The following is a 23,890-nucleotide window of genomic DNA, read 5'->3' as shown; positions in this document are numbered from 1 at the left end:
GTTGTTCCAGGAGTTTCACATTGATTTACCTGATAAGATTCAGCTTGGGGCAAAACTAAGCTGACAAAATGTTACAAATAGGCTACATATTTCAAATATTACATTCAACTCTATACATTACCCAAATGAAACATTTATCATCGTATGATCATACCCATTCACACAAAACACTTGTAAATTGGTTTAGAATCATTGTGAGGTAAGACAGAACGTAAGCCTAACGATGCACTTTGGCTGCTCTACGAGTGGTCTGGATCACTAATAGGCAAAACTAGAAACTGTTCTCCAAGGGTCATGACGCTTGAATTTCACCAGACCGCGGCTGCTTGCCCATATGGTTGTTGTCTAAGCAGATGCCTGCCCATGCTCTAAGCTCGTAAGTTTAGTGCTGTAGGTTGTACAAGGGGCAGAAGTGACTGTCTAACTGACCTAGGCAAAATTGAATTTCAAGACATGACCCACTACAGTGAGTGTCAATCATCAAATTATTGGAATGAGAAACAAAAAATATCAATAAATAATGTTTATGTTTATTCGATTACATATGCAGATGAAAAACATGAAGAACGATACATTTGTAATTTTAAGTGTTGTCAGGAAACCATGACTATTAATTGGCCAAAACATAAGGTGTAAGGGTTGAAATATTTGAATAATCAAATCATTATTCCATTTGTTGTTATTTAATATTTCATTTGGACAATACAAACTATAAACAAAACCATTCAAATAAACAAGTGTAACCAACTTTATATAGCCACCCAGGAGAAAGGCACACGGACACCCACACTTCAGGTTGACTTGGTTTTATCTGAAGTAAAAGATATCAAACAGCAATGACAGGCATTGACAGGAAGATGACAGCCACATGTTCACTGCTCTCAGAATATCTCTCTCAGACTCAATCCACAAAGTGATCGTATAGTATAAATGCGTTGTATTTAGAAAATAACAAAAATACAGAAAAGCATACCTGCAGTAAAATATATCAAACAGTGATGACAGGCATTGACAGGATGGTCACAGCCACTGGTTAGGTAGGACTAAGGTTGCAAAGGGTCGGAAACATTCTGGTAAATTTCCGGAATTTTCCCAGACATCTTCCATGGGAAGTTTTACTTAATTCATCCAAATGTTAACTTATAACAGTGAACCTTTTCTGTGGGATACACATAAGGCAACTCTAGGTCTTGTGGCATATGTTGGTTAAACTATCCCCAATTCAATGGAATTGCACCCTCTGCATGCACAGTGCATTCTTCCATCATATTTTTATTTTTTATTTCATCTTTATTTAACCAGGTAGGCAAGTTGAGAACAAGTTCTCATTTACAACATCGACCTGGCCAAGATAAAGCAAAGTAGTGCGACACAAACAAATATTTGCAGTGCACTCTTCCAACACATATTCAGCTGATTCTCAAGATCTTTCGCACTAATGAGATGAACCCACACTACTACACTGTCTGAGCCAAGGACTACATGCTTTCTGGTAAGTTTTGATTATAATACTGAGTGGGGTGAATATATTTTATATAACATACATGATTTTTTGTTAACTAGTAAATAGTAGCCTTTACACAGCAAAGTGTTTAAATCCTTTCTAGCTTGTTAACAATTTCTAACTTGTTAACAATTTGTTTTTGCTACCGTGTGGGTGTTAGCTTGCTTGAGCCTGCTAACTGAGGAGTGTTAATTCACCTGTTTCCATACATTTTAAAACATTTATCTTACAAAGGAGTTGTTTAATCTAACTGCTTAACTATTTATCTGTACATGGATTTGTATTTGGTTCATTTTTACTCCTTTTTTTCTCATCTTTACAGGAAAATGCCATGTGCACTATCTGATGTGTGGAAACATTTCACTACAGCTAATGTAGAAGGTAAAGCTGAGTACATTTGCAAATACTGTGCCAAATCATATGTGAAGAATGCAACAAAGATGCAGAATCATCTGGCCAAGTGCTTAAAGTTCCCTCAGCACTCACAACAAGCAACCTCTGACAAAAGTCCCTATACTTCTATTTGAGGTGATAATTATGAATCAGACACCTTATCGATAGCAACATCTCATGGCCCTCCTGGAATCAGAATTTGTTTTGACTCACTGGAGGAACGCAGTCAGTGAAATGCTGATGAATGTCTTGCTCGAGCTTTGTATGCAACTGGTTCACCTCTGATGCTCACAGGCAATGTGTATTGGAAGAGATTTCTGAATGTTCTTCGCCCAGCACACTCCCCTCCAACCAGGCATGCTTTATCTACTCATTTGCTGGATGCAGAGTTCAAGTGAAGGTCAAGCAAATCATAGAGAAAGCAGACTGTATTGCAATCATCTCTGATGGGTGGTCGAATGTTCGTGGGCAAGGAATAATTAACTACATCTCCACCCCTCAACCAGTATCCTACAAGAGCACAGACACTCTACATTGCAAATGAGCTTAAGGCAGTCATCAATGACCTTGGACCACAGAAGGTATTTGCACTGGTGAGAGACAATGCTGCAAACATGAAGGCTGCTTGATCTAAAGTGGAGGAGTCCTACCCTCACATCACACCCATTGGCTGTGCTGCTCATGCATTGAATCTGCTCCTCAATAACATCATGGCACTGAAAACAATGCATATACTATACAAGAGAGCCAAGGAAATGGTTTGATATGTGAAGGGTCATCAAGGTATATCAGCAATCTACCTCAACAAGCAAAGTCAGAAGAATAAGAGGACCACATTGAATCTGCACAGCAACACCTGTTGGGGTGGTGTGTCATCATGTTTGACAGTCTCCTGGAGGGGAAGGAGTCTCTCCAAGAAATGGCCATATCACAGTCTGACGATATGGACAGCCTCATCAAGGGGATCCTCCTGGATGATGTATTTTGGGAGAGAGTGGTAAGCAGCCTGAAACTCCTGAAACCTATAGCAGTAGCCATTGCACGGATTGAGGGAGACAATGCCATCCTGTCTGATGTTCAGACTCTGCTTGCAGATGTCAGATAAGAAATCCGTACTTCCCTGCACACTTCACTGTTGCTCCAAGCAGAGGAAACTCCAGATCTGAAATACATCAAAAAGTGTGAAGAGTAAAATAACAATAGAGGAGACAGTCAGCAAGATGGCGGACTGAACACAGCTATGATAAAAACGTAATATGTTATATCGGTAAATTAGACTAAATATTAGCACTACACAATCTGGTGGGTAATAAACTTCATCCTGGATAACAACACAAAACAAATCATAAGATTAGAGACATTTATCGACAAATATTTACGAAAACAAACAACACCCAAACATGACGGTGCGTAAGACAGGGGAACCTATTTCAAAACGAAAAACGTGACTCTTCCACCGACATAGACAATTTAATATTTTCACCACCGGGAATGGTAAAGGTCGAAACAAATCTGTTAAAATCAATAAATGACCAACTGGGCATACTTAAACTAGGTAAGTAAGGATATAAAAGAGTAGAAAGCAAGCCTCGAGATGAGTGATGAAAAAGCTGCATCATTGGAGAAAGACAAACAAGCTAAAAGGGACAATCAATAAGATTGAAACCGAAGTTAGTGAACTTAAATGACATACAGACTAGATCCATGATAGAGAATCTGGTACTTACAGGTATCCAAGTCAAAGAAGGAGAAGTTCCTGAATCTGTAGTTAGAGAGTTCCTCCTTACAGCGCTTCAGATCCCACGTGAAGCTATCGACAAAATTCAAATCGAACGTGTACACCACTTCGGACAGAGAGGGCAGAGGTATGACCGCCCAATGGTTAAAAGCCTGGGTAAAAGACTTGCTGGCACGAAAATAGGCATGAATGACCAGTTCCCGAAGGAAATTGCAGAACGGTGTAAAGTTCTGTATCCAATTTTCTAGGAAACGCGTAGCTCTCGTGGTGGATAAACTGTATATTGATAACCAGTTGTTCAGAGACACAAAGACTACTACATGGCTATTTAAAAAATTACCAAGTTCTCATGGACGAGGCAAATAATGAAACATACAATTCTAGCCCTGTTATGGATTGTAAATAATACAACAAAAAAATATAGCTTTTCTGTATCTTCAAATAACTAATTGGACCACAAAAGTGCTAATTCAACATGGTGGAGATAAAAACACAGTAAACAGAAGGCACAGTATGTGTGGATCGATGGTGTTGTGTGTGTTTTTTGGTGTTTGGGAAAGTGTGGCGTTGAGTGAGAAAGGAAATGGTGGCATATCCCAGAACCAATGTATTTCTGTGAGCAGAGGTTGTGAGAGAACTTTCAATGTTGTGCAGATGAGGGATATACATTTTATAATGAATTATACATCTTATTTACTTATTGTCATATCATTGGGAACTACATTTTTATATATTTATTCTCCTATATTGATGGAATGGTCCACAACCCTATACCCAAGACACCTACCTGAATGACCCAGATACTAAAGAGAAGTCCGCATCTGTTTTATGGGCCTGCTGTAAGCGGCCTGTATACAGACTAAATACAGTCAGAGACCTAGAGCAGTACCGCCCCCTCAAGATTTTGAGCCTGCTTGGCAGGGTTGGTCCTGCAAAGCCAAAGCCCCCTGATGGGAGAGCATAATATACAAGGAAATTCAAAGCTGCTAATGAGAACCTTGACGACCTTGTACCTAGCCGGTAGGGATTCCAGTGGGGTGCCCCCACCCAGGCAGTGGTAGTGCTGGCAACACTAGCTGCAGTAACCCATGTGGAGGGGGTCACACTCAGACATTCAGAGGGGGCATATTATTGTGGTCCTGGTGGCACAAAATCAAAGGTCTGACTGCACAGAGATGCATGGGTATTTGGTCACTACGGGGGACCATGTTGTGGGTGTTTCAGGGGAAGGGCATATATCTGACCTCCGTCAAGGACGTGACAATGGTTCATCAAATCTCGCCATTTCTGAAGGACTAACAGTACAGTTAGTTACAATTAAAACTGCACCATCGAGGCACAGAATATGTTAGAGGAAAAACAAAAAGAAATGGAGGAACTTATTCAAGAAAGATCCAGTGTAATATATTATAAAATAAAGCAAACTGGATGGAATATGGGGGAAAAATGCACCAAATTCTTTTTCAATCTTCAACAGAAATGCTACCAAAAAATTGTATTGAAACGTGTTACAAATGATGGAGTCACGCATGATTCACTGAATGATATTTTGAAAGAGGAAGTACTTTAAGAATGTTTTCTTTTCAGTCTCCTCCATCTCCACTAACCAAAGCTAATTGTATGGACTTTTTTCTTATTAATAATGTAAAATGAACATCCTATACAGAAAGACTCATTGTGAAGGCCGAATTACAGAGGAGGAACTACTGGATGCAATTAAAGCCTTTAAGGCTGCGAAAACTCCATGGCTGGATGGCATACCAGTGGAAGTTTTGAAATACTCAGAGGACTATTATTAGCATGTTTTCACCACTCCTATATAAAACGGTAGATTATTGGACACGCAACAAGAAGGTCTGATTTCATTATTACTGAAACAGGATCCAAGTGGTATATATAAAGCTCCAGTCCATTTAAAGTCCACTTACACTTCAGTGTTGTGATGCAAAAATTCTAGCTAAATGCTTGGCGCATAGAATTAAAAAGGTATTGTCAGATATTATTCATCCTAATCAGACAGGTTTTTTACATGGACAGTACATTGGAGATAACATAAGACAAGTACTGGAAACAAAATAATACTATGAAATATCGGAGAAACCAGGCCTGGTTTTCATAGCTGATTTTGAAAAGGCTTTTGATAAAGTATGAAAAAGTTTATATAAAAATGCCTAGAATATTTCAATTTTGGAGAATCTCTTAGAAAATTGGTTAAAGTTATGTATACTAACCCTAGATATAAAATAGTAAATAATGGATACATCTCAGAAAGTTTTTAACTGTCAAGAGGAGTAAAACAAGGTTATCCACTATGGGCATATCTATTTATTATTGCCATCGAAATGTTAGCTGATAAAATTAGATCCAATGATAATATTAAGGGATTAGAAATCCGTGGCTTAAAAACAAAGGTGTGCTGATGTATTGTATGTTTTCTTTTGAAACCACAATTAGAATCCCTCCACAGCCTCAGAGGATCTAAATAATTTTGCTAACCTAGATTGGATTAAAACCTAATTATGTTACAAATTATGGTACTATATTACGTATTGGATCACAAAAAAATGCTACTTTTACGTTATCATGTAGTTAACCAATAAAATGGTCAGACGGGGATGTGGACATACAAGTCCTGAAAGAAAGAAATGATTTTTATAAAGAGTTAGCAAAAATAGATAAGATCTTGCTACCATGGAAAGGAAGATACCTAATCTATTTGTTGAAAAATCACCCTGATTAACTCTTTAGTCATCACAGTTGACCTATTTGCTTATGGTTTTGCCTACACCTAGTGACCTGCTTTTTAAATGATATGAATAAAAAATATTTTATTTGGAATAGCAAGCCAGAAAAAAAAATGGCCTATTTATATGTTGGGAAGAGATTTTCGATGTACTGATTCAATGGCACATGGGTTATGAATTAACACGCAAAACAACCCCGGATTCAAAACTTGCAATTATTATTCCCAAATTCTTGCAACGAATGGAATGTTATTTATATGGGGGATACAATCTTACCAGCTCTGCAAATTTTGCTGCGAGGAGGCAGAGTCATTAGATCATTTATTTTGGTACTGTCCATATGTAGCTCGTTTTTGGTCACAGGTCCAGGAATGGCTGAAGAATTGTAACATTTACCTAGAGCTAACGGTGCAGATAGCAATACTGGGTGATTTGAAAAGTCATACTCAATCGATCAATAATATAAATAATTGTTTTAGCAAAAATGTTTCTTTAATTTACAATCTGTAGAAGCTATGAGAATAGAAAGGTTCAGTACTTTTGTGAAGCATCACAGCACAGTTGAAAAATATATGGCAAATAGAAATCCAAAATGGATGGTACAAAGACATAAATGGGAGGGGCTGACTGGAGCTGAAGTGGGACTAATAACAGCAAGATAACAAATGTAAAACATACGGGTCTGTAAAATGTATATAGGTTCAGAAATTTAGTGAAATAGCAGTTACAAATAGAAATCAAACTGGATGGACATTACAAATAGAGGAATGACTAAAAACAAACTAAATATAACTCCTGTAAAATAGATTGTGTCTGTAAAATGTGTATAATATGTATAAACTGAAGGTAGAAGCCTAAGTGTTATTGTTTATTAGTTTACTCCAATTGGGGGAAGGGTGGTAGGGTTTGCGAGGAAAAATAAAGGTATATTCTAAAAAAAGTCTGTATATGTACAGTTGAAGTCGGAAGTTTACATACACCTTAGCCAAATACATTTAAACTCAGTTTTTCACAATTCCTGACATTTAATCCTAGTAAAAATTACCACTTTATTTTAAACATGTGAAATGTCAGAATAATAGCAGAGCGAATGATTTATTTAAGCTTTTATTTCTTTCACCACATTCCCAGTGGGTCAGAAGTTTACATACCCTCAATTAGTATTTGGTAGCGTTGCCTTTAAATTGTTTAACATGGTCAAACGTTTCTGGTAGCCTTCCACAATCTTCCCACAATAAGTTGGGTGAATGTTGGCCCATTCCTCCTGACAGAGCTGGTGTAACTGAGTCAGGTTTGTAGGCCTCCTTGCTCACACACGCTTTTTCAGTTCTGCCCACAAAGTTTGTATAGGATTGTAGTCAGTGCTTTGTGATGGCCACCAATACCTTGACTTTGTTGTCCTTAAGCCATTTTGCCACAACGTTGGAAGTATGTTTGGAGTCATTCAACATCCTGACTGATGTCTTGAGATGTTGCTTCAATATATCCACATCATTTTCCTTCCTCCTTCCGCCATCTATTTTGTGAAGTTCACCAGTCCCTCCTGCAGCAAAGCACCCCCACAACATGATGCTGCAACCCCCATGCTTCAAAGTTGAGATGGTGTTCTTCGGCTTGCAAGCGTCCCCCTTTTTCCTCCAAACATAACGATGGTCATTATGGCCAAACAGTTCTATTTTTGTTTCATCATACCAGAGGACATTTCTCCAAAACGTACGATATTTGTCCCCATGTGCAGTTGCAAATGGTAGTCTGACTTTTTTATGGTGGTTTTGGAGCAGTGGCTTCTTTCAGGTTATGTCGATATAAGACTCGTTTCACTGTGGATAGTAGCAAAGCTACTTGTGAGGGAGATAATACCTAGATTGGTGTTCCTGAGGTTTTATCTGCAGAAATTTGTACCCACGTCACTGGTGATGTAGTGAAGCAGGTAGCCATAATGACGGGAGTGGACCAGAAGTTTGTGTCCATCTACCACCCCCAGAGTAATGAGGTTACCGAGAGAGCTAACCAATCTATTAAACAAGGGTTAGCTAAGGCATGCCACTCCACCAAGAAATCTTGGGTGGATTTTTTACAACTGGTGTTAATGAAAATGTACAGAAGTGTTAATAAAAGGCATGGGGTGTACACCACATGAACTGTTGACAGGAAGATAAAGGAGAGCCGCACACTCTAGGAACTCAGATGCAAAAATGTAATGTCCAACGTTTCGACAGCCAAGCTGTCTTCATCAGGGTATAATCACAAACATGGCTGTCGAAACATTGGACATTACATTTTTGCATCTGAGCTCCTAGAGTGTGCTGCTCTCCTTTATTTTCAAGTTTTCCACTCCGCTAGCCAGCACCTCGCCTAATAGGTGTGCGTTTCTTTTTCTTCTAGACTGTTGACAGGAAGACCCATGAATGTTCCCACACAGAGCCATGACTGACAGACAAATAGACCTCACTCTAGCTGAAGTAGAACACTTGGAGTACATGAAAGAGCTAACTACTGTTGTCAGATCTCTCCACTCTCACACTAGGAAAGACCAGGAGGAGGTACTAGGTGAGGACCCCGACTACCTGCCTGTGGAGGTTGGAGACTGGGTCAAAATCCACAAGAGACAATGGAACAAGCCAAGATGGATGGGGCCATTCAAGGTAACCATGGCAACAACAACTGCAGTCAGAGTTCAGGAAAGGTCCGGCTGGCACCACCTGTCCCACTGCCAGAAGGTGTTCAGCCCGCAGGAGAAGATGGAGCCAGACACAGCCTGAAACAAGAGGCAGATGTGAGATGAGACCAAAGACTTGAAAAAGATGAAGGGCAAGCCCAAAGCCCTGAAGAACCAACTGTTTTACATGATCAACAAGGTTATGTTGTAAATAAACAAACCCTTAGGGGGTATAAGAGAGGAAAGATGACAGCGTGTGGTAGTTGGTGGTTGACTGTGTTGGCTCTATCCACACTACTTGTTTGTGTGGGTGAAGCCGGCCCTGTCAACACTTGGGTAAAGTTTGCTCGAGACTTAGGTAGGAAAGGGGGACCCAAATGGGACTGCAGTGTTAATTTCAAGGAGTAAACCAATGGCAGAGACAGATCAGGCCTGTGGAATGTTGTATTTAATGAGGAGGGCAAAAGACAAGCAGAGACAGCGTAATTGTACCCTAGGACTCTTTTGGACATGAGCTAATTGATCAAAGTAATAAAAACGTATCAAAAGTGACTGAGGGATACAAGATCTAGGGAGTGTGTTTGACAAATAGGAATCCATAAGCTGTGGATAAAATAGGGACTGTAAACTCATGGGTTTTGGCCACGGCATAATCCCCGGGATGATGGTAATTGGAAGATAGTTAGGAAAAGGCTTGTGTGTACTCATCGAACGATGTATGGTTGAAGTGAAAACCTGGGGACCCCTGTGGCTGAACCAATTGTAGAGAATCTGAAGGCATTTATGTATCTGTAACAATGGCTCTTTAGCTGTAACAGTGCATTGTAGAGCTTATGCAGGATACCTCCCTGAAGAGTTAGAGCGCAGGCGAAGTTTTAGTATGCCTATGGGTGGCATTTAGTGGCTGTCTCATATTTAATTACTAGAGTGACCTATCTTGCTCTAAACGATGATATGGGATCACCCTGGGGGTTTATGTGTATTTGCGGCAGTAGAGGTTATCTGCTAATTCCAAATAACTGACGCGGGTGTTTTTTCCTTGGTGAAACTATCTTACCAATGCTCTCAGTCCCTGCCTCTGCTATACTAACTAACCGTTCCACTGATCCCATTTACAAATCAAGAAGCGGTAGGACCCAACTTCCTCTGCAAGTGCTTGTGCCTCCACTTTGGTCACAGGATCGTTGATCATCTGTCTGGCTTCCAGTAATGCCTCCTGAACCTCAGAAGCCTGATACCTGATTGCATGAACACTTTGGAGCCTACTCTCCCATTTTGTGTCACTCCATGACATCACAGTTTCTTCAAAACACTCCATCTTTGTGTGCCAGCTGAGAAGAAGGTGAAGAGATTTTGCACATGCCCAAAAAAAACAGGTGTCAGGTGTACAGTCCAAGACTTTGAGTCTCTTACTTGAGTCACTATTGCTTCCAGAATTTTGTCACTAACAACCTGTATCAGCTCATTCTTTGTGTGCTTCCCAAGGTAATGAGCATGTGTCTCCATCTTTCATTTTGCTGAGATTATTTTCCATAATGGGGTCCCATTTTGCCAGTAATTCAACCTCTTTTAGGAAGTTTCCATTATCTGGTTGGAAGAGTTTGTCTGATGAACCCCTGCATAATAGGTTTCTTTCAGCCAGAGACTGGGTGATACTTATTAAACGTGTAAGGACATCCCACCATCTCTTTCTTTCAGCCTCCAAAATTGTCATTGGTATCTCAAACAGGGCCAATATTTGTGAGCAATGCAGTGCTTTTGCGCTCTATACCATGAGAAAAAGTTTTTTAGAACACCTACTCATTCAAGGGTTTTTCTTTATTTTTACTATTTTCTGCATTGTAGAATAATAGTGTAGATATCAAAACTATGAAATAACACCAAAAAATTGTTAAACGAATCAAAATATATTTGAGATTCTTCAAATAACCACCCTTTGCCTTGATGACAGCTTTGCACACTCTTGGTCTTCTCTCAACCAGCTTCACCTGGAATGCTTTTCCAACAGTCCTGATGGAGTTCACACATATGCTGAGCACTTGTTGGCTGCTTTTCCTTCACTCTGCGGTTCGACTCATCCAAAACCATCTCAATTTGGTTGAGGTCGGGGGATTGTGGAGGCCACGTCATCTGATGCAGCACTCCATCACTCTCCTTCTTGGTCAAATAGCCCTTACACAGCCTGAAGGTGTGTTGGGTCATTGTCCTGTTGAAAAACAAATGATAGTCCCACCAAGGCAAAACCAGATGGTGTGGCGTATCGCTGCAGAATGCTGGGTAGCCATGCTGGTTAAGTGTGGCTTGAATTCTAAGTAAATCACAGAGTGTCACCAGCAAAGCACCCCCACACCATAACACCTCCTCCTCCATGCTTTACGGTGGGAAATACACATGCAGAGATCATCCGTTTACCCACACCGCATCTCACAAAGACACTGCGGTTGGAACCAAAAATCTCCCATTTGGACCAAAAGACAGATTTCCACCGGTCTAATGTCTATTGCTCATGTTTCTTGGCCCAAGCAAGTCACTTGTTATTATAAGTATCCTTTAGTAGTGGTTTCTTTGCAGCAATTCAACCATGAAGGCCTGATTCACACAGTCTCCTCTGAACAGTTGATGTTGAGATGTGTCTGTTACTTGAACTCTGTGAAGCATTTATTTGGGCTGCAATTTCTGAGGCTGCTAACTCTAATGAACTTATCCTCTGCAGCAGAGGTAATTCTGGGTCTTCCATTCCTGTGGCGGTCCTCATGAGACCGAGTTTCATTTATAGCGCTTGATGGTTTTTGCGACTCAACTTGAAGAATCTTTCAAAGTTCTTGACATTTTCCGTATTGACTGACCTTAATTTCTGTTTGCTTATTTGAGCTGTTCTTGCCATAATATGGACTTGGTCTTTTACCAAATAGGGCAAATACCACCCCTACCTTGACACAACACAATTGATTCGCTCAAATGCATTAAGAAGGAAAGAAATTCCACAAATTAACTTTTAATAAGGCACACCTGTTAATGGAAATGCATTCCAGGTGACTACCTCGTGAAGCTGGTTGAGAGTGTGCAATGCTATCATCAAGGCAAAGGGTGGCTATTTGAAAAATCTAGATATAGAATATATTTTGATTTCTTTAACACTTTTTTGGTTACTACATGATTCCATATGTGTTATTTCATAGTTTTGATGTCTTCACTATTATTCTACAATGTAGAAAATAGTCCAAATAAAGAAAACCCTTGAATGAGTAGGTGTTCTAAAACTTTTGAATATGTGCAAACAGAGATTTGCAAGCAAGGAGAGAGAGACTTGGACAATAGCTTCCCAAAAAGTATTACTAAGGGGGAAAAAAGCTTGCCTACAAGCTATAAGACAAAGAAATGTAAATTTACCCGCCATGACAAGTAACAGCTGAGCACGTTTAAATGTCTTTCTTTCATGACAATTAACAGCGCAAGTGGTAACCTGGTAACACACTAAGCTGACAAGTGGTTGCGCCAGCATGCCCATGTGAGCTGTAACCAACCAACCAGTGTAGAGTAGCCTATGCTGGTCTATAAAAACCTAATCTGATGTGTCAAGAAGATGTGTTAAATCCCCAACGGGTGTCGGACTCAGCCCGGATTCAGTCTACCGGAATTCAGCCAACTTTGCCGGCATCCAATTTCTAATCTGTGAAGCGTTCCTTATTTTGCTGTCTGTCTCTGTCCATTTACTAGTCAAAGTTCACAATATAATCCAAGGCCTATTGTACTGTAAAAAGAGGGAGAGAGAGAGAAAGAGGTGAGTTTAACAGCTTTCTTCTGTGGATGAAGGATCGGACCAAAGCGCAGCGTAGTTAGAGTTCAACATGTTTAATAAAGACCATAAACGTGAACACTACAAAATACCAAAACAACAAATGTGAAAAACCAAAACAGTCCTATCTGGTGCATAGACACAAAGACAGGAAACAACCACCCACAAAACCCAACACAAAACAGGCTATGGTTCCCAATCAGAGACAATGACTAACACCTGCCTCTGATTGAGAACCATATCAAGCCAAACATAGAAATGGGATAACTAGACACACAATATAGAATGCCCACTCAGCTCACGTCCTGACCAACACTAAAACATAGAAAACACAAAAGAACTATGGTCAGAACGTGACAGTGAGGGAGACTAGATTAGATTACATACAGGGTTTAGGAGAAAGAAACTGCACAGAGAGACAAAGAGACAAGACCAAGGTTGCTATCTGTATCCTGCCATTGAAGGGACACCTGGTTTGTTGGTTGTAGATTAAGGTGACCAGATTTCTGAAATGAAAACCAGGGACATTTCCAGTTCGGCGGTCAATATATAATTAAAACATCCAATGTTATTTTATCTATGAAATAAAAAAGGGGGACAATTCCGGGTTCATGTATTTAGTCTAACAGGCACACTGTGATAGAGAAAACAACTATACTACAGAAACACTACAGACAAGACAGAACTGTCCGATCTGAACAGCCATTCAGTGTTCCTGCTAGAATAAGAGCAGAAGAGAACATGAGCAAAATTGAAAAAACAGAAATAGTATATGTGAAATACTTAACAACATAATAAAGAAATAAGATGCTGATGAGATTGGTAACTACATAATATACTTGAACCAACCTAATCTGTTTATTTCTCAGAAGAATGTATTTTCTTCACGATTGCTCTGTCTTTGGCCAGCTTCTCCATGAACTCCTGGTAGGGGAGGTTGAAGTTTGTCTTCACAATAAGCATGGCCTTGATGGTAGGAACAGTGAACCTATTTCTTGCTTCTGTCCATAGATCATTCATTTGGGAGAACACTCTCTCGACTGGTGCATTACTTCCAGGTAAGCACATGACAACAGATGCTTATCTAGCCAGGTTAGTGTGTGGGATGTCATTCTCTTTGAAGTGGGTAACCACCGTGCTCCATCTCTGACTAAGCGGTGTCTCAGATGTTTTCCATTCTTCAAGCGATCCCCCCTTTAGAAACTCATGCAGGCCAGTAACCTCGTCACACAATGCATCCTCATTGATGGTCACATTGGGGCATTTTCCCTGCAGTGTGCCTGCTGCCTTCTGGATCTCTTCACGCAGAGGTTGCCTTTTTCAAAGGAGACCATGTAAATCCTTTAGATTATCTGTGTGCTTTCCCCAATGCTTGCAAGTAGTTCACAGTTGTAGTGAAGAATGATTGGGATGTTTTGAGAAAGCTCTCTTTAGACATGTCTCCAGCTCTCTCAGAAGTCCTCTGACCAAAACTGGAATGAAGTTGTCATCACGTCTTGCAGTGAATTTTGCCTCAAGGTTTCTCAGAATTGCAGCGGACTCCACAGCACAGTGGTCCTGGCCTCCAAGCATCTTGATCGTGTCACTGAATACAGTCAAGTTTCCATGGACAAAGACCAGCCAAAGTTCAGTCAGTGGGTCTTCGAACATTGTTCGCAGGACAACAGGGCATTTGTCTTCAGAAATAAAAAAGGATTTCAATGGCGCATACATTTTCAGCACTCTTTCTAGAGCAGGGAGCCTGGACATCCAGCGAACATTGCTGTGTCCTAAAATGTTATGGTACTCCTGGCCAACAAACTCACAAAATTCCTTCAGTCTTTTGACTCTGACGGTGAAAATATGAACATATCCAAATATCTTTGTGAGCAGGTACTCAACATCATATCCAAAGCTGTTCTGGCTGTGTTATGAATGATGTGGGCAGGACAACCTAAGCCAATCACCTCCCGCTGCAGAGCATTTTTAACTTTGGTATGGACATTGACCCTCCCCAGCCTATTCAATCCTCCAAAGTTGGTATTTGTTGTCGGCAGAGAATGTTTTCCAGGTTACATTTTTGGATGACCACCAGGACCAATTACCTCTACTGTTTCTCCATTCAATTCAATAAAATCAAGCAGTTTTGTTTCCACAGATGTGCTGCCATCATATATATTACATATCTGACTATTGGCAGCAGCTTTACCTGTCCATGATTGAACACATCAATGGACAGGGACACAAATTCAACCTGGTCTCGGTCCTGTGTTACCTAAGTAGTTGCCCATGGTGCTAACACGTTACTCACATTGTGTCCTAGCACATGTAAACTTTGTCTCATAAAGCTTCCGTATCAGTTGTGCTGTGCAGTCCATAGATCTGTAACTATGATTGTGTCGCATAGTGTGGGTATGCAAAGACACCCTCCTGCACAGCTAAACCATATTCTTCTTGGGAAGGCTCTACCTTCTTGAAGAATGTGGTGACAGAGGGCATACCAACACGGCCAATCAGAGAGGCTTTGTGCTTTTTCGTCTGCTGATGTTCTACCGCTGCCATTCTTCTCCGGAGGCCAATTGAAAGAGAGGAATTACAAAGGGTGCAGTGAACCATTCTATCGTCTTGACCTGAGCGTATAAATGGAAATTCTCTCATTATGTTTTTCATAAAAAGTGCATTGCCGTTTCTTGGAAAGAGTCATTGTATCTCCTCTGTCTGTTCTTCTTCACTCTCCTTGTGTAACTATTCTTACTCTCTTAACTTGTTCTTCTCCTCCAATCTTTCTCCTCTTTTTTTCACTCGTCTTCATTTCCTTCTCTTCACCTTTCCACCTCACTCTTCTACACTCTCCTTGCTTCACTCTTTTTACGCCCTTAATTTTTCCTTCTCCTTCCTCTCAGATCTGTATTAATAAATAATACACTATTAGATAAAATACTTTGGTTAACAGATTCCCATTGCTTGCCTCATTTTTGTATTTTATCTCAAAAACATTGTTTGGAATAATAAATTGGCAGGCTCTGTAACCATATCGTTACCTTTCCTCCTCTGTCTCCTTCCTATCCAGTCTTCCTCCTCTCCTTCCTCTCCACTGATAATGTTATCCATGAACATTTCTAAATATATTTTCACACTACTTATTATAATGCCAAACCATTAAAATTGTAATCTACAAAAATATTCTCAGAATGAATTGTGCACTCATCTAATATAATAATATTTTCCAAATGTAGACTAACGTTTACTAGCATAACCTATTTTAAACCTAATTGAGCAGATCATCTATCTATATAATAAATTGTGCCATTATAACATCACTAGCTAGTATCTCAAACGACCTGGCTTGAAAAGACATTTGTGGGGATGTTGTGGATTCACTTGACCCTTGATAGCTTCTGGCTGAGTTTTCCACAGCAGTTTTCTCTAAAACTAGTGTGAGCAAGTAGTTAGTAGAAGAAGAGTGAATGAAGCTGCTATAGCGAGCAGCCCCTCTGCTGGCCAAAACAAGCAAAACGCGATTTAGACTCTGCTGCCTGGTCTTTCTTGCCAAGTAAAATATTTCACTTTGCGGTCTATTTTTAACGCACCGTTAAAAACGGGACATTTCCGGGGACAGCTACAGCCGGGGACAGGCCACCAAAAACGGGGACTGTCCCAGGAAAACGGGGACGTCTGGTCACCCTATTGTAGATGTAGGTAGAATGTGTGCTGCTATTGCATGACTTAAGGTGATAGTATTGAATCTTGTACGCCAGGATAAAAAGAAAGGAATGCTTGAACACACTGCTCTGGTTTAGGGGGGGGGGGGGGGGGGGGGGGGGTGAAATCATGCATATGGATTTGGAGAGGATCATTCAGTGCATCAAACAAGGAGACCAGGACAGTGTCCAGACACACCTGGACCACTAACAACACTCAAGTACTACACTGCCTGTGTTACTATGACTACCACACTACTGTAAACAACTGTCTGTAACAATGACTACCATACCATGGGGCTGTCTGTTTCCATAACTACATGACTGCACCATGTATCCTTGACTGTATTGTTATACTCTCTCCTTCTCTTTACAGTGATCTTTATCCCTCCTTCCCACATATCCCCCCATCTTCTCCACAGTATGCTGCTTCTTCAATATTGAGGAGAGGGAAAGAAGAAAGGTGAGGACGAAGAAAAGATTTGAACAATTCTTTATTTCTGTCATTCCTTTGCATCGTTTCGCCGTTGCCTCTCTCTTTCATTCTTCTGTCATCCCTTATTTTCTACTTCTTCCTCCCTCAAATAACATGAATTGAATGTGACATCAACAAAAAAGGTCACCATGTCATTGAATTTAGGTTAAAAGTTGGGTAAAAGAAAATACAAAATTCCCTTTTGTTGATGACTTCTTGCAGAACCCAATCAGTTTTCCAAGTTGATTCAACGTTATCGCATATACTTTTTTGTTGTTGAAATGACGTAGGAACAATGTCCAGTGGGATGGTTCTTTTCCACCTCCCTCCCCTACATTCTACCTCCCTCTCATCCCCTCTTCTCCCTCTCGTCTGTCATCCCCTTCACTTCTTCTCTTCTCTCTCTGTCGTATCTCTTCATAATGTTAATGACGTCATTATTCATCATTTCTGTCTTCTTTCTTCCACCTATAATGGCTGTGCAAATGACTGCAGCAAAAAGAGCTGGATGAGGTAAAATGATGAACTCATTACACCATCAGAAAGAGAAGGAGAAAGAGAGAGAGATACAGAGAGAGAGAGAGAGAGAGATTGGAATACAGGAGAGAGAGATACAGAGAGAAAGGAATAGAGAAAAAAGGGAAGAGAGAGAGAGAGACAGAGACAGAGAGGGAAGGAGAGGGAGGGGGAGGGTGAGAGTTGAGCTGACAGGTCCTTGCACTACATTACACCAATCTCCATTCAGAGCAGTGTTTCATTAGTGGGTGTGTGCGTGCCCATTTGTGTGCGCGCGTGTGTGGCCTACGTAAGTGTGTGTGTGTGTACTCCAAAGCTAATTGTGTCCTCGATGATGTCAGTTCTATAGCCTGTAAACAGAGCGACACGGAGGTCAGTGGGTGCAGTAGGGGCGCTAATGCTAGCTCGTTAGTGGTTAGCAACGTGGATGCTAACGTTGTCGGTGATAGCCCAACCCAGCACCCCTTGTCCCAGGCTTCCACTCAGAGCTGTACAGCTCTGGTTACGGCCAACAACAGCCAAGGTGGAGCAACGACATTGCCATCGGTGACCAGGGACCCCTGCGGCACCCTCAGCACGGAGACCTGCCATGGCAACCTGTGCTCTGTCTCCACGGAAACCTGCAATGCCAAGCACCACTGCTCTGTGGGGCATGGAGCGCTGGTGCACGGAAAGAGGTATGTCCGGGAAGAGAGGGATGAAGAGGAGGACAAAGAAGAGAAAGAGGAAGATGACCAGGTGGGGAGGAGGGAGGCCCTGAAAGCCCTTTGTAATATAATCTACAACAGTCAGAGGGCGCAAGAGAGGGTCAGCACTCTGAGGTGAGAGAGAGCAACTGTTGGAGTACAGCAAAAACTATTTATAGTATGGCATCACTTCCCTCATCTCTCTCTCGCTCTCTCCCTCCCTCTCTCTCTCTCAGGAAGGCTGAAGCAGGGGATCAGTGCCAAAGCTCTTCCAAGTGGGCAGTTATATGAACTATGGCTGCTCTTCCTGCTGACGGCCCTGAGGCCAGAGCTCAGGGTGCAACTGCAGCAGGTAACAGCCTCAAGGAGGATGGAGTTGTGGTTTCCCTGATAATGGAGTATGATTTGGGATGGGTAGGCCTACTGTATGCCCCTCTCTCCTGCCATTTCTCTTTCTTTTCTCTCCATATCCCCCTGTCTCCCTCTGTCAGGAGCGAGGGGTGTCAATGCTGTGTCTGTCTGTGCAGGGGGGGGTGAGAGTACAAGATGCTGAGCGACCACAGTGCGCCAACTGTCTCTAAGGAGGTGTCACAGAGGGCTGTGGAGATCCTCAAGACCCTGTTCAACATCGCATACAGCTTCCACAGACAGCAGCCAGATGAGGTGGGTGGAGGAGAGTTCCATTGAATTATTGAATCTGTACCTTGTCCGTCTTCTATGGGGCATCGCTGGCTTTTAGTTTGTGAGTAGGCAGGAGTAGGTAGCTAGGAGCTGTCTCCAGTATTTTTAAAGTTAAGAATGGAGGTTAGTTTAAACTGATCCTAGATCTGTGGTCAGGAGGCCTTTTTAACATCTCCTCTTCTCTTTATGTCCCTCTCAGGAGGATCCAGCTCTCTATCGCCGCCTGGCTGCAGTGCTACGACACTGCCTGCTGCTGACCAGTGATGGAGAAGAACTCACTGAGGAGTTACAGGGGTATGTACAAGGGCTTCTGCTGTCTTTGTATTTGCATCTTTCTTTTGAAAGTAATGGTGGCCATTCTAGTTGTTGTCTAAATGTTTCCTTTTTCGTGGCAAAGTGGAAAAGATATGTTCTGAACCATTTCGAAATGGGTGCCATTTCAACCCTTGACCTTTAACCTGTAACCCCCCATGGTGTGCAGTGGAGGGTTGCGTCTCAATAGAGAATAGCTATGGAAGCATACTGGGTGTGTATAAAGGGTCATAAGCTGACAAAATCCCCTAGGAATTTATTATGAAGGGTCAGAAGTTGAAGGAGAAACGGACTCCAATCCTGAATCTGTTGACTGAGAGCTGCCACTCGCACCGCGAGACACGCCACTACCTCAGACAACAGGTACTGTTCTCTCCCGTTGGGCTGAAACTCCAACTGATTATTGTAGCTTTAATACAGAATGAATGTTAGTCTGATGTTCAGTTTACATTGTTGGAGAAGCCTGCTTCGACTTGTGATATTGGGGCCTCTGTCTGTCCCCTCCCTACATGAGTTCTGGATAGCAGCTAACTGGTTGAGCAGGTCTTTGTTCCCACCCAGCACTAACATTTGCCTCTGCCTGTCCACCGCTACAGATCCTTCCCCCTCTGAGGGACATGGCACTGAGGCCGGAGCAGGGGGCCACAGTGAGGGGACGTGGACGCGGACATCAAGCACTGTGCTGCCGAACTCCTCTTTGTGCTCTGCAAAGAGAACGGTGCCCACATCATATGACTCCTGTCACTCTTACTAGCTCATTTCAAAGTAACTCTTAGTTAGAAGAACCCACTTATTAACCCCTCATAGCACATGTAGTAACTCATCTCTCTCTCTCTCTCTTTCATCCCCCCTTCATATCTGTTTCAGTTAGTGACTATCCAAGTGTGTGAAATAGATGGATAGATCGAAATAGAGGAATGTTGCCATTTTCTCTTTTCTCTCAGTGAGTTTTTTTGTGAAGTACTCAGGCTATGGTAAGCGCAGGGTTCGCTGAGTGGAGGTCAGGTGACCCACGCCTAGTACTCTAGCGACTCAGACTCTGACACAGAGGAATACAGGTGTGTAAAACAACCATTGATAATGTCACAAACACAACACTTTGTAATACTGTATAGGGACACAATGAATCGTTAGGCTTGTGATACATGACTAGGCTTGTGATACATGACTGATAGCATAAATCGGAGCATGCAACAGAAACCATTTTTGATGGTTAGGAGTGGACAGTATTTACAAGGGAGGTGTTTGTAACTGTGTTCCACAGGGAAGCTAAGGGGCGCATCAACCCAGTGACGGGGAGGGTGGAGGAGCAGACAGACCCCATGGAGGGAATGACGGAGCAGGAGAAAGAGCAGGAGGCACTAAGACTCATCAGCCTGTTTAACAGGCTCTCACGGTGTGTGTGTATTTGTGAGCGTGTATGTGCATGTGGTGTGTGTGTGTGAGTACATATATGTTTCAGTTAGTGACTATCCAAGTGCGTGAAATAGATGGATGTTGCCATTTTCTCTCTTTCGCTCTTTCTTCCTGCATCTCTCAGGGACATGATCATCCAACCAGTGGGAGTGACAATAGGGGAGAGACTGGAGTCCCTGTGTGGTCAGATGAGGGGCAGTACTGTGGAAGAGGTGGAATCAGAGGGAGAGAGAGGAAGAGAGGGAAAAGTAGGGAGGAGAGAAAAGAAAAATGAGAGATAGGAGGGTGGAGTAAGTAGATTACAAGAGTTACTGCATAGGATGAAGTTACAGCATATGATGGTGGAGAGAGAGAGAGAGAGAGAGAGAGAGAGAGAGATATATAAGAGGCTGGTTTGTATTTATATAGCACAGTGGTGGAAAAAGTATCCAATTGTCATACTTGAGTAAAAGTGACAATACCTTAATAGAAAATGCTGCAAGTAAATGTGAAAGTAACCTAGTAAAACCTATTTGGTTTTAAATATACTTAAGTATTAAAAGTAAAAGACAATGCAAAAAATATACACTGCTCAAAAAAAACAAAGGGAACACTTAAACAACACAATGTAACTCCAAGTCAATCACACTTCTGTGAAATCAAACTGTCCACTTAGGAAGCAACACTGATTGACAATAAATTTCACATGCTGTTGTGTAAATGGAATAGACAACAGGTGGAAATTATAGGCAATTAGCAAGACACCCCCAATAAAGGAGTGGTTCTGCAGGTGGCAACCACAGACCACTTCTCAGTTCCTATGCTTCCTGGCTGATGTTTTGGTCACTTTTGAATGCTGGCGGTGCTTTCACTCTAGTGGTAACATGAGACGGAGTCTACAACCCACACAAGTGGCTCAGGTAGTGCAGCTCATCCAGGATGGCTCATCAATGCGAGCTGTGGCAAGAAGGTTTGCTGTGTCTGTCAGCGTAGTGTCCAGATCATGGAGGCGCTACCAGGAGACAGGCCAGTACATCAGGAGACGTGGAGGAGGCCGTAGGAGGGCAACAACCCGCCTTTGTGCAAGGAGGAGCAGGAGGAGCACTGCCAGAGCCCTGCAAACGGGCCTCCAGCAGGCCACAAATGTGCATGTGTCTGCTCAAACGGTCAGAAACAGACTCCATGAGGGTGGTATGAGGGCCCGACGTCCACAGGTGGGGGTTGTGCTTACAGCCCAACACCGTGCAGGACATTTGGCATTTGCCAGAGAACACCAAGATTGGCAAATTCGCCACTGGCGCCCTGTGCTCTTCACAGATTAAAGCAGGTTCACTCTGAGCACGTGCCAGACGTGACAGAGTCTGGAGACGCCGTGGAGAACGTTCTGCTGCCTGCAAGATCCTCCAGCATGACCGGTTTGGTGGTGGGTCAGGCATGGTGTGGGGTGGCATTTATTTGGGGGGCCGCACAGCCCTCCATGTGCTCGCCAGAGGTAGCCTGACTGCCATTAGGTACCGAGATGAGATCCTCAGACCCCTTGTGAGACCATATGCTGGTGCGGTTGGCCCTGGGTTCCTCCTAATGCAAGACAATGCTAGACCTCATGTGGCTGGAGTGTGTCAGCAGTTCCTGCAAGAGGAAGGCATTGATGCTATGGACTGGCCCGCCCGTTCCCCAGACCTGAATCCAATTGAGCACATCTGGGACATCATTTCTCGCTCCATCCACCACCACAGACTGTCCAGGAGTTGGCGGACGCTTTAGTCCAGGTCTGGGAGGAGATCCCTCAGGAGACCATCTGCCACCTCATCAGGAGCATGCCCAGGCGTTGTAGGGAGGTCATACAGGCACGCGGAGGCCACACACACTACTGAGCCTCATTTTGACTTGTTTTAAGGACATTACATCAAAGTTGGATCAGCCTGTAGTGTGGTTTTCCACTTTGAGTGTCACTCCAAATCCAGACCTTACCTGAAAGAATTTCAGAGTGTGTCTGTACCCCACCTCATCTGTCACTGTGTGTAGCACTAGTTTGAATGTACTGCAAACGGTAGCATCACCCACCAAAACACCACTCTTAGAATCACTGTAGCCAGGTACATTCATCGAGAGAGAAAAAAATCGCAAGAGAAAGGACCAGGAGCAGAGACCTCCGATTTCTTGCCAATCGTAGTGTTGTTATGCTTCCATATCCTTTACTTTCCACTCTGGTTCCTCTCCTGGAGATACCCCCACTTATATTCAAGGGTGCAATGCCATTCGCTTGTAACAGGGGATAGATCTGGTTGAGTGGATTCCTGTACATGTACACTCCACCCAGCCAAGGAGCCAATCCACTCTGAGGACATTATCCCAATGTGGAACAGATATCACAATTGGACTGGAGAGGGAATAACAGGTCCATGATGATTGTAATCAATGATGTGGGAGCAGTTATTGTGCAGGTGTCTGTCCCTGTCATGTGGTGGTGAAAGGGTATCATTACTTTTGAGTAACATGCTTTTTCCTTATCCAACATGTTGTCATTCCTTCCTCTGCGTATATACTTCCTTTCCCCTCCAACATTTGCTGTAGTGTAAAGTGCATATGGTTTCTCAGGTGGAAATATAAATAAACAATTCCTGCTTTACTGTCACAGTGTCTGCCTTGGATAGGAAAATAATCAATAGGGGTAAAATCCTCTGAAACTCTTCTGGGGCTGTCAGAGAAACCATGTTTTGTCAGCATTTTCACACCCAAGAAATGATTAACTTGACTGGATCAGAAACTTCACAGACCCAGACTTTTAACTGACGTAACAGATGACCTAGCAAACCAGGAACATTCCCAGAACATTAGCTAAGATTCCAATGAAGTTCTAGTTAAGGTTTTATCTAACATTAGGATGATAACATCCCAAAAGCATTCAAATAATGTTTTTGATAACAAATTATTTTTGTCTTCCAGAATTTTTTAAAAATTAAATATCCTTGGAATGTTCTCATTCACTAAAATGTTGTGCACAACAATTCCAGTTAATGCAATAACACAATGTACCGGTTATATTTTTAGAACATGCCACAACTAAATGTGAAAGGGAACGTTTTCTACAAACATTGTATAATCATCTACACAACTGGACTGTTTCTGATGAGATTTGCCGAATGTTCTGGAAACTTTCAAAGAACCAACTTTGGTTTGCTGGGGGCTCAGGGCTCTGTGCAGGCCAGTCAAGTTATTCCATACCGATCTCAACAAACCATTTCTGTATGGACCTCACTTTGTGCACGTCTGCATTGTCATGCTGAAACAGGAAAGGGGCTTCCCCAAAC

General features: G+C 42.2%; 1 pseudogene; it reads left to right on the top strand.

Moving 5' to 3' along the window:
* The first annotated feature begins 9,183 nt into the window (after nucleotides 1-9,183).
* Nucleotides 9,184-20,881, top strand: LOC115145255 (synembryn-A-like; annotated as a pseudogene).
* The last annotated feature ends 3,009 nt before the right edge of the window (nucleotides 20,882-23,890 follow it).

Source organism: Oncorhynchus nerka, linkage group LG17, assembly GCF_034236695.1.
Source record: "Oncorhynchus nerka isolate Pitt River linkage group LG17, Oner_Uvic_2.0, whole genome shotgun sequence".
Taxonomy (NCBI): Eukaryota; Metazoa; Chordata; class Actinopteri; order Salmoniformes; family Salmonidae; genus Oncorhynchus; species Oncorhynchus nerka.
Note: the sequence above shows the minus strand (reverse complement) of the source record. Positions and strands in the feature narration are given on the sequence as shown.